The sequence below is a fragment of the Thunnus albacares genome, chromosome 1, assembly GCF_914725855.1.
Source record: "Thunnus albacares chromosome 1, fThuAlb1.1, whole genome shotgun sequence".
In the NCBI taxonomy this organism is placed as follows: Eukaryota; Metazoa; Chordata; class Actinopteri; order Scombriformes; family Scombridae; genus Thunnus; species Thunnus albacares.
In genome coordinates, this window is record NC_058106.1 from 5748480 (window position 1) to 5760638 (window position 12159).

Genomic DNA, 12159 nt, shown 5'->3' on the forward strand with positions numbered 1-12159 from the left:
TTTTCATCCCTCCTTCCTTCTTTCCCTTCCTATCTTACTCTGCAAAGGAAGGGTTGATGGATTTTAAATCAAAATCTTGTAAGATGATATCATTTTCAGGTATATGTGGCTAACAAGATTTCCATGATCTATGCAGACAAATGTCCCATCTCAGCAACATGGTGATCATGTTTTAAATACTCTTCATATGTTTCTGACATTACTTGAAGGTGTCGTGGTTTTAATTTGAAAGTTTACGTTTATGCACAACACAGTCTGCCATTTTCATTGTAATTTTTCTGTGGAGAGAGAGATAGACCCAGGAGATGTGATGAACTTGTGACCCCACCTGTATTAAGTCAGTTGGCCAGTGTACAGCTTAGGACATTTTTTTTTAAAAGTCTATTTGTATCGGTTGTGCTGGACTCACTGACCAATGGTTGACCGGCCCACCAGGGACAATCCCTGCTGTTCCAGATGGCCTGTCCTTGCTATATTCAGTCACAATGTGACTATGTGGTAAAAGCAGAGATATGGGGGTGATACAGGGGTTTCTTTTAGTGTGTTGTTGTGATGGAAGAATTCATGATTTCAAGTGTGTTCCCTAAATCTATTTAGTTTTCACACGTGGTGCCCCAAATCCAGCTGGCTCATTGACTGTGTATGTTCTCCAAATCCATCTCTTCATCAAGTGTGTAAAAGCTGTTAATTGGGGGTATGATGCGTGATGTCAGTCTTTTCGTTGTCTTTTAAATCTTTCCCTGTGTCTCAATTGTCTGCTGCCTCCAGCCATCATCCAACCCTGCTTCACCTCCTTCTCAAAGACACCACTGAGAGACAGAGCATGTATGGTCTGTTTTTTCCATCATAATTAAACATGTTTCCGCCTTTATTCCATGTCCATTAGCAGAGCCCATAGCACTGCTAGGGAAATGGTCATTATTGCAGACAGAAATAGGAACATAAATTTGCTGTTAATGAAAATGTCAATTAGTGGTCTACTGTGTTAGAAGGGGACTGATAGCGCCACCACTGCAAATTAAGCATCCACATGCTCACTGGGGTGGTGACATGCATCCACAAACTGTGCAAAACACACATCCAAAATAATACAAAAGTAAGTATGCAACCACACACACTTTTTTTACAATTTCTGTATTTTCTCACATCTCAAATTATTTGATATCAAATGCTGACTCATTTCCTGTAATCATCACACATCTGGGTAAACAATATCAGTTAATCAGAGATGGAGATTAAAAGTAAGGACAAAAAAGTAATATTTACTAAAAAAAAAAAAAAAAATGTTCCATTCGTTAGTCCCGTAGTTTCATCCTTAAGCTGTTTCGTCTCTGGAACCCCTGGGTTTGACGAGTTGTTTTGATATTTTTATTCACATATTTGGATCATTAATCAAATGGCGGCATGGAGGGAGGGCAAGCAGAGGGGGATGGATGCGATCCATATAGCATATCTTCTTCAGGGCTTGTGTGTGTGTGTGTGTGTGTGTGTGTGTGCGCACATGTTGCGAGATCAATCTAAAAGTCCTCTGCAACAGCCACTTCAGACCCTGGGTGCAGTCACAAAAAAATGATTACCATTACACTCCCACCCTCCACACACCTCCCCTCTAACTCTCAACAGACGATGAGGGGAAATAAATGTTGCCACACACACGCACACATGCACACACACTCACACATATACCAATGGTTGCAGCGCTAGAAATGACAGAAATAAAAAAGACGGATTCCCACCTAAACGTCAATATGAGGGGGATGTATTAAAAGTGCATTTGAAATTCTTAGCAGCGTTCCACTTCATTTCTGAATGTCTGGGTCTTGCACCCTTAAAAGCACAGGGAAATAAATCACGTTTGTTGCTCGCGCCGAGACCCCTATAAAAATAAATAGATGAGCGCTGGTCACCTCAGAACCATTTTTAAAATGTCCCCCTTGCTGCACTGTATCCATAATTATGATTTTGATTGTCTGTGACCACATCCTCCAAGATCAAATGTGAAGCGGAATAACAGCAACGCGGATGAAGAGATTTATTTGTCGTCTGCTGCAGCTAAGGTTGTGCATGACAAACAGATAGCTAATACCTTAGGGTATAAAGTGGTGTTGCTTTGGCTTCAACAACAATATGCTCTAACCTCTTACATTACAAACACTAGACTCTGTATAGAGAATGATGTTCAGGATGTTTGGACAAAGCTTATAGAATTAAAACCTCACCAAAATTTAGACGTTGTGAGTTGCCATCCATACTACTTGCATCATGTTATGTCCATGATATCAGTTTAAAAACGTTTCCTAGACTGCTGATTTTGGCATTTTTTCTTTTATCTGAAGAGTTACAAAAATACTGTAGAGAGAGGACTATCGTAGGTCGACACTTGTTATGAATAGCTATATCATGAAACCTGGTTATTTCAGTCCCTTTTTGAACACCTAGTTCATAAAATTCGGCATGGGAAAAATGGTAAAAATACAAACTCACTAGGTGGTAGCAGTCTTCTAAACCACTCTATAAGCCAGAAAAAATGTCAGGTCATTGCAAAGTACACTGCATGAAAAACCAGATTTTCGGCCTCGTGAACACCTACAAACCTCACTAAATCCCAGCAGTTAGTGGCTGTTTACAGCCTGTAAAGTCCATGTTCACCTGTGCCATAAATTGTTGAGAGCGAATCGCTGGCAGTGGGGGGAGGGAGGAGGAGGGGGTGGAGGGCAGAGTGGCAGAACGCAGGTGTGAATGACTCTAATTAGCATCTGAATAGTAGTAAAACCTGGCCTGGCTGGAACTTGCCTCACTCAGACATACACGCACTGGATGAAACTCTAAAAGAAACTCTTTCTTTTGGACTTAACTCTTTCTTTTTTAAAGAAAAATCACTTGTGATTGGTTGGTAGCTGTTGCTCTTGGTCATCCTGGGCCATTATAATGTAGGCTTGGGTAAACTCCTCCCTTACAATAATAACAACAACAACAATAATAATAATTTAATTTTAAGTTATGTGTATAATTACAATTACAATTTCATTTAGCAGACACTTTTATCCAAAGCGATGTACATTTGAGAGCTGATACAACACAAGCAGTGATCTAGTCAGGAGAGAACAATGTGAACAAGTGCCATAAAGATAAGTTCTAGTCCAATAGTGAGTGTGGAAGTTCAGGTAGGCTGGAGCTGTTTTAGTTGCTGTTTTGTAAGTGAGTGTCAGGGTTTTGAATTTGATGTGGGCATCAACTGGGAGCTAGTGGAGGGATATGAACAGCAGGCTGACGTGCTGTTTTGGGCTGGTTGAAGACCAGCCGTGCCACCGCATTCTGGATCATATGCAGAGGTTTGAACGTACATGTGGGGAGGCCTGCCAGTAAGGAGCTGCAGTTGTCAATGTGTGATATTATGAGAGCCAGTACCAGGAGTTGTGCTGCATACTCAGACAGGTAGGGTCTGATCTTCCTGATGTTCTACAGGGCAAATCTACGTGGCTGAGCAATTAAGGCCACATGAATCTTAAAGGTTAGTTGTTCATCAATCATGACACCCAAGTTTCGGGCAGACTTTGTGGGGATGAGGTGGGTTGATTCAAGCTGGATACTGATCTGTTGTTGTATAGAGGGACAGGCTGGGATGACAAGGAGCTTGGTTTTAGAGAGGTTGAGTTGAAGGTGGTGTTCTTTCACCCATGCTGAGAAATCGGCAAAGCATGAAAAGATCTGAGCCAAGACAGTGTGGTCTTCTGGCAGGAATGATAGGAAGAGCTGGGTATCATCAGCATAGCAATTGTATGAGCAACAATGGGAGCAGATGATTATTAAGCCTATATCAAAAATACTGCAGTTACTTAAGACTATATATTCATGTGATATATATTATATGTAGTATATATTCATGTATTGTTATCCTGTAGGCTACACTATAATCAATGACACGAATATGAATTTATTGGGGGAAAAAAAAGCTTTATTGATTCATTAGCAAAAATAGGAAATGCACAATCACAACTGTCAATGAAACAACTACTGGCCTAGCCAGCAGCTTTCAAAGTGTCCAGGAAGTGTCCTGGAACAAAAGTAAGCCTACAGCCAGACCTGGTACATCAAATGAGCCTTGAAATGTCTTTTTGCCACCTCTGAGTCATATGTATTTGGTAGCATTCTGTCAAAATGTGCTCCAGTGAGCAGACATCTGTGGTGTCTAGCCGTATACTTTGGATTAGCTTCCAGTCTTGCCTGAAGTGTGGCACACAGGTCGCTCAGGTAAGCTCCTGGCTGCAAAAGGATGGCGGTTGCATGATCCCCCCATACACCCCTTCAATTGTGCCATCCTCCTCATTGGACATCATATCAATCGTGATGCCCCATCAGAAGTCCATATCATCTGCTGCTAGTACACTCTATCTCACTTCCAGCAGCTGTAAACATAATCAGTACTGCTCAATGCAGTGTGTGTTGACACAATACATCTACTAATGTAGCTGAAAAATAATGTCACATTTACCAACAATAAATCTTACCCTCTTCCTTCTCTGTAGACTCCAGGCTGAACTCTTCATGGCTGCTGCCTGAGCCACAAGGTCCGGTTGGCTGTACCTGAAGTTCCTGTGTCTCATAGTAGGTCTTACAGGCAGCTGGAAAGCAATTCAATTAGTATGTTATAAATAGCAAAATAGGAAATAGCCTAGCTAATTCATGGAAAAGATACACAGTAAAAAAAAAAAAAAAATCACAGTGAACATTACTTACATAGAATGACATCATTATCCACACTGTGCAAATCTGATCTTGCAGCTAGGGTTACCACCAAATAAGAAGTGACTGGCTCGTTGTGAGACAAGCTCAGTCTGTGAAAACAAAATGTAAATAGATCAGAGAATGTATATATTTACTTTTATACAGCAGAATGCATGTAGTCTACTTTTTTAATCTTATCCTTGCTCCGGTTCGTAGCACCTGCAATTTGCTTCAGAGTTGGGAAGACGACGCACCTTTTCCTATAAAACACAACAAGACAAAAAAAGTCACTTTTGTGAACATTTATATCTAAGTTTAAGCAGTTTGTAGGCGCATTTAATCACTGCAAACCTTGTCACTGAATTTATTTTTACCGCAATTTTGGGATTGGACGCCTGGGTTTTCCTCTTCATCTCCGACATGGATACCAATTTGGTGTTCACTGTGGTCAGTTGCTGATTCACATCGGCAGCAAACAGAGTCATCTGGCAAGACAGCCCACTCATAACAGTTAGCAGTTTCTTGTCTGTGTCTGTTGCGGAACTGGCTGAAAGGAGTCGATCACCATTTATTGGCTGGTTGAGAATTCAGTTGCTTTTCACTGTTATGGTCACTGTAATAATTTGTTTTAAGTGTTCACATACCCTTTTGTGTGGTACTGATGGTGTGGATACAAATATTTAATGCATCACTTATGTATCTTCTGCATGGGTTTGCATGTTTTCCTGACCAAACAGCAGATGACCAAAGCATTCATCTGCAGCTATTCAGATTCAGTGCAAGATGAAGAAGCAAACATCTCTTGTTACACACAGGCTTATTCAGAACTCAAGCTATAGATGGAAAACCCAAAATGTTTCACCTCCATATTTCATTTTTTCAACATCAGCTTTACAGTGTACAGGTTAAATTTCTGTTAGGGAACTATGAAAGCAATTTTATAATAAACAATTAGATTATAAACAATTCCAAAAGCCCCTGAGTGACGTCCCTAGAGAATACTTTTTAACAGGTACGCAAGTGAATCAATGATCACGTTCAGTGCACTAACATTAGCTGTTTGACATGCACATATGATGATATTTTCAGCCTACAGTGAAAGAGTAAAACTGCACATATAATTTTTCACTCTCAAATGGACCCATCCATGTGCTGAGTATGGTCGTTTGAGAGTGAAACTGCACATATGATGGTCTTTTCACCGTCCCTAACCCATTTAGCTTATTTAACTCAATTAGCAGTAATTATTACCTATGTTTGTTTTGAGCTGTTTTAAGGATGAGTTTGTGACTGAGGAGGATAAAGAAGAGGAAGGCCTTGCAAAGGTGCAGAGTGAAGCCTATCCCAACCAGCAAGATGGAGAGGGACATGGAAGTGATCAGTCTTCAGAAAACCAGAAGACATACTGATGAAACTTCTGGCCATGATGATTTTGTCATGGCAAGCAACCTTCAAGATTTCTGACAATGCCATCACATCACTTCTTATGTGCATCAAACAGTTCATGTGGGTAATTGGAAATATTCCCTGTGCTGATTTCCCTCACTGCATTCTCAAGCAATATTCCAAAGACTTTATTCTCTTTGAGGAAATGAACAGTCTTCCTCCATGACACTTTCTTACAATATGCAGTTTGTCCAAAACGCATATATGTTTACTGAAACCTGCGCTCAGATTGGATAGCACAAAGGTGTGCAAGACTTCTGGTTACATCCCATTCCACAAACACCCACAGAAGAGGTCTGCACTGAGGAAGAAATGTGGCTCTGCCTTGCTAAAAAAAGGCAAAATCTTCCAGCAGTTAAGAGTATGTCTATCCAATACAGCCTTACTTTTACAAGAGTGTTGTACAGTCTCTGGAAGACCTTGATTTGAGGAGAAATGTGAAGAATGGTGAAAGTGGAAAATACCTGAGGATGTGTTTAGGGTTGGGTCTTTTTTTTTGTTGTTCGTCTGGTCTGGTGTACGAGCTTAAACCGGTTTGATTTTATGCAAACCACCTGACAGCTGGCAAATTAAAAAGTAGCCTACATCAGCAACCTGTGCCGACGGTGCTAAATCCAACTTTTATTGCATTAGTAATAAGCAATATGACAACACGATTAACATAATATTATGTTTGTTTATAAACAGAGTCACTAGTGTCCGAGTGCACAAAAAAAAGACTGACAGGCCATGGGCAATTTAGTGCTGAGGCCGGCAACAAAAAACCCTCTCTCTCTTCTCTTCAATCTGCTTACAAATAGCACAACTTTACACTTTCAAATTGCGTGCAGTGCATAAGCCAAAGTCCAATTTTGTACTCAGTTTGAAGAGACCGGGTTGCAAATTTCAGTAGACCAATCAAAGGTGGGTGGGGGGAAGATGATGCGCATGGTGCACGGAGTGTTGTTTACTAGAAAGTTCATGTGGTTCTTGGGGTAACGAGATGAGACATTGCAGAATTAGTGTCAAAGAAAACGAAAACTGTTCCAATATGGCAACATTTTGGATTCAAAGTCAACAAAAGAGGTGAGCCGAAAGACATAAATGAGGCAACATGTAAACCCTGCATGAAAAAAGTCATGTCAAAAGGTGGTAACATATGATCAACTTACATTCCCACCAGTGAAAATATTCTTCCATTGCTGCACAGATGGGCCCCACTTTTTAATCACCGCTCAAAACATTCAACCGTCAGTATGATATGCCAGATTGAAAGCAAAAATAAAAACTGATTGTGTTGCTGCTACATTCTCATTCATGGGCTTTCATTATGTTCCACTGGAGAGTGGCTGAGTCACGTAGGACACCTTGTGGTAACATTCGGTATTACCAGTCCGGCCCGGCATTCGGCTTAAAGGTAGAGTCAGTGATTCTGGAGAAAGATCGTTCAATACAGGCAGCTGTCAGCAGGCAGCTGTGTAAATCACAAAAATATCCCGCTGCTTCTGTGGACAGAGACGCTGAGAGCAGGTCGAGTCAGAAGTGGGTAGGTTGCAGAGTGGCGAAGATTATGTATGGACTGTTGCGCTCACATGAGACAATTTTTTTTTTCACTTGTGTACGAGAGGAACAGAAGTGACTCTTTCGCTGACGCATCGCTCTGGATTCCGCCATATTTCTCTTTTGGTCGTTGTCTTGGCAATGTGCGTCCATGAATTGGTGGGAGGGGGGCGGAGCTTCTGAAGGAACACGAAGGGAGGAGTGTATTTGTTTGGGTATTTAGTTCAAATATCAACAATCTTTCTCCAGAGTGAATGACTCTACTTTTACCATCAAACAGGCTTGAACATTTTTACATAGGCCCAACCCTAGATGTGTTAGGAGACAAGTATGGCAGGATTACCAGTATGTGAATGGAGAGCCTTTTTTAATGGAGCCAAATATGATGAAATATGATATGACACCAAGATGTGTGGTAAACACAACGACCGTGCATTTAAGCAAGACAGTGACTGTAGTCATGCCACTCTGCATGGTGGTTGACATTTAGGATAGTGTACAAAGCTCTTCATAGGCAAGATTGAAGAGGTGGATTTTCAGTCTTGTGGCCCAGTCTATATATAGCCTTTCAATCGTTGTATGTATATACTGATTGTAAAACAAGTTACTGACCCTCACTGGATAGTATTAACATAAATTGCTGAAATAAATTGTACTGTTTTGTGTATCTTTTTTATAACATTATTGACCATTGCTATTGGAATACAAGGTAATTCATCATAGCATACTTATATAAGGCAAATCTATTCAAGCTATAATTTATAAGTCTATAACTATACTAAGCCTGATCTGTTTATAACAGAGATTTTCTTAAAATGGAGTTAGTACCTTTTAGAAAAAGGTGTAACCTCTGCACCAGTACTAAGGTGAGTCAAAATTCCCCTACTATCCTGATTTACATTTGTATAGCTCACAGCATTTTCATTAACATTTGAAAGCCTTCCCTATACCTAGGGGCTTGGGGTCAACTGCCAAGCTTCTCTGACTCATAAAACTGCCAGAAATTGAAACCCCATGTCAATTCCTGGCAGTCCCTGGTAGTTTTCTGTGCTGCCTACGAATTCCTGTCAACCTGTACTTCCACAGCAATTTACAGTGCTGCTTACTCACGATACTCCCACTTTTCATGCAGTGTAATGAAACACACAATATACCCTGATAGAAAAAGATCTTCCATTTAACTACTACTGGTGAACAGCACTGTAGTCAGTGACCTGTACCATCTTTGATTTTGCAAGATTTCCACTTAATTTGGTTCTTTTTGGGTCACTTGGCTTCACTGAGCCTAACATTGGTGATCTCGGATAACCGGTATCATGAAGATGGTTATCAACTGGAACATTAAACTCTGGATTTTCCTGCCCAGCTATAAGCATGTTCATGTGAAAGTTGTGTTGTTAATTACAAATAAATCAAAAGCAACATCATCAGAACTATGAGTGGAGTACTTATGGCATGAGATGAAATGGTGATACCCACAGGCAATGCTGTTTATTGTAGCGGCTGAATTCAGTTCAATAAGGAGAGATCAATTGAAATAATTACTGAGATAAGCAACTTGAAAAGATTTTGGTGATTAGATTCTACCAATGCGAATGTTCTTCATAAAGTGTAGGTCCACATGAAGACAGGAGATAGGAAGGCTGACTGGTCAGTAAATAGGCTCTTCACCAAGCGAGTAGTGCCAGATCTGAAAAGTGAAGCCAATGCAGAAGTGGTAAGCAGTAAGTGGTAAGTCATTTTGACCGCTAAACTCCAAACTCTATAATCTGTCATAATAAATACCCAATTGAAAGATTAATGCAGTTTAATTATACATTTGTCAATATGTTATTGTCAACATATTATTCACACCAGTATTTTTCCATAGTGAATTCAGTCAACATGACTCAGAACAAGAAAATAACAATTGAAAGTATCATATTTGATTATGAAACAATTTTATTTTAACATTTATAACACACAAAATAATCAAAAAAGCTGGCTATAGACCAATAAAACAATTAAATAACACTAATTATATATTAACATAATTACATCAATAGTGTGCTTGGTTATTTAAGCTTCACAGTCAACACAAGTGACCTCTCTTCTCCTCACACAGTTTCCACACGGGTTTGCGGCACTTGCAGGAGGTGTCTTGTGTTTTATTTTGATTGCAGCTTCTCCGAACCTGGCACTGCCTCCGTTTTGGTGTCTGCTGCAGTGGTTGCTTCTGCTGCTGACTGGGACCTTGTGCCAACTGCCATGCTGCCTTTTTCCCCTCCATGAACTCCACTCTCAGCTCCTCTGTCAGTTGCTGCATGAACTTGCTGCACTCCTTGAGGAGGATGCAGGCACTGATCCCAGCCAGGTCAAGTTATAAAATACAGCCACTGGCCACCTACTGTACTGCCTTTCACAGAGAACACCCTTGCCATCTGATCCAGGACGTCCACGCTGTACTTGGTGTGATTATAGTGCGTCACCGACTCCGGCTTAGCCTTCGGCCCATCTGTGACACCCGCGGTTGTGTGCATGTTGCTCAGAATGCACACATTCTTCTTAGGCTTTCTCTGGTAAATGGTGAGTGTCACATCAGCACATTTCAGCATCTTTGTGCTCAACAGCAGGGTGCCAACCAGGCTGGTCTTCTGGGCCTGTAAGACGATGACCAGTTTGAAAGAAGTGAAAAAATTATCCCTTGTAGTACTTCTCTGCCAGTCTCAGCACCACACTCTCTCCCGTGAGCTGACCTCTCCTCTGCATCTCCTCCTTTCCCAGAAATGGAGCCCCATTCAGCATGTATTTTGTTTGGACATCCACTGCCAGCCAAGATTTGATGCCGAATTTATCAGGCTTATTCCCCATGTACTGAATAAATTTGCACTGGGCCTTGGTGGGGAACAGCTGCTCATCTATAGTGATGTTGGCACAAGGCTTGTAGCAGGCTATGCTGTTCTGAACAAACTTGTTGCAAGTGGCCGACACCAGGGCAAACTTGTCATCTTGCAGACGCACACGTCGGGTCTCCTTGTCAAACCACAGGAATCTCCATTTCTGGCCATGGTTTCCTTGAAAGACAGAAAGCCCCCTTTCTCCAACCACAGGCTGTCCAACTCCATGTTTTTTGCACCCTGTGCTCCACAGATATATAGCAGGGCTATGACGGCTTTCAGTTCAGCCACTGTCAGGTCCCATGAGCTGTCACTGCTGTGCCGATGTGCCACAGCCACAGTGCCTGATATGCTTCAGCATGCCATCATCAAACACACACAAGAAGGCCGTGAGCACGTCGTCAATATTGTGCTTCACATGTGCTGTGGGGCCAGTAGCTTCATTCAGGACATTTTGACTATGCCTTCTCCCTGGATGTTCAGTTGACTGAAGGACTGTCCACACTGTCCACTCCAGTTGGCTCAAGAGCACGTACTGGCTCAGGAAGGCCTAGAACAACAACAACAATCATAATAATAATAATAACAACAATAATAATAGGACAGTGGAGCATAATGCAGCACAGCAGGGCAGCAGGACAGCAGGAAAGGACAGTGGAGCTCACCTGGTACATCAGCCGTGAACAGAACATCTGGATCCAAAGTCTCCGATGAAAGCTGTCTCTTTTCCCTCAGTGTGGACTCTGAATCACTCTCTGAGAATGAAGTGTTTTCATTCACTCAGGAGAGGTGGCTGTCACTTTCCACCTCTGATAGATCCCCTCCATCAGTCATCGCTGCCCAAGTTCTGAAGCATCTCCAAGGCCATGGCAGCAGTTATCTTTCTCTTAATTCTTTCTTTTATTTCAGACATTTTCTAAAGGCTCCTTATAAACTCCAACGCAGGTAAATACAATAGTACAAATAAGATTATTTGTATTTGTAAGCAAATTAGCATTTGCAAATAGCACTTGAGACTGCTAGTGACGTCAAAGAGACAGTGATAGTTGCAAAGCAACCAAAATTGTAACATCAACTGCGAGAAAGATTAACTTGAATAGCGCAAAATTCTGTTTTCAATATGACTGTGTATGGCAGAAATAGGTAAAAATGATCATATCTTCTTTGCCTTTTGTGTAATTTCAACAGAAGAGTATTTTTTTTTAAAACAGGAAGAAAACTTAAAGGATCCTTGCTGGTAATGTAATCCACACATGCTGGAGCTTCTATACACCCTGGACTCAAGAAGTGATGGTATAAAACTGGGGGTCACTCATCGGGATGGGGAGATGTTCAGCTCACCCCCCTGCCAACTCTGCTACCAGGCCAGTCCAGGTTTTAAACATCAGATTAAACATCAAGTAAGATCATCTGTACATCCATCTCAACATTGAAGGAAACGGTCCTGGCCACATGGATCTTCTGTGTCAAATTCAAAGCAGTGTTTCATCAGCAAAAACACCTGGGCTGTGTTTCATGGAGTGCTTTTTGGACTACTGTTGGTGCTCATTGCTGTATTGCCTGTACTTGTCTG

The 12159-nt window shown here is 41.3% G+C and overlaps 1 long non-coding RNA gene across 1 annotated transcript; it reads right to left on the reverse strand.

The window, feature by feature from the left end:
* Positions 1 to 3951: 3951 nt before the first annotated feature.
* LOC122988074 lies at positions 3952 to 5284 on the reverse strand. Its single transcript, XR_006404692.1, has 5 exons — positions 5077 to 5284; positions 4945 to 4985; positions 4738 to 4835; positions 4509 to 4622; positions 3952 to 4406 (listed from the first exon to the last, which is right to left on the reverse strand). It is a non-coding gene; the product is annotated as an uncharacterized LOC122988074 (long non-coding RNA).
* Positions 5285 to 12159: the final 6875 nt, after the last annotated feature.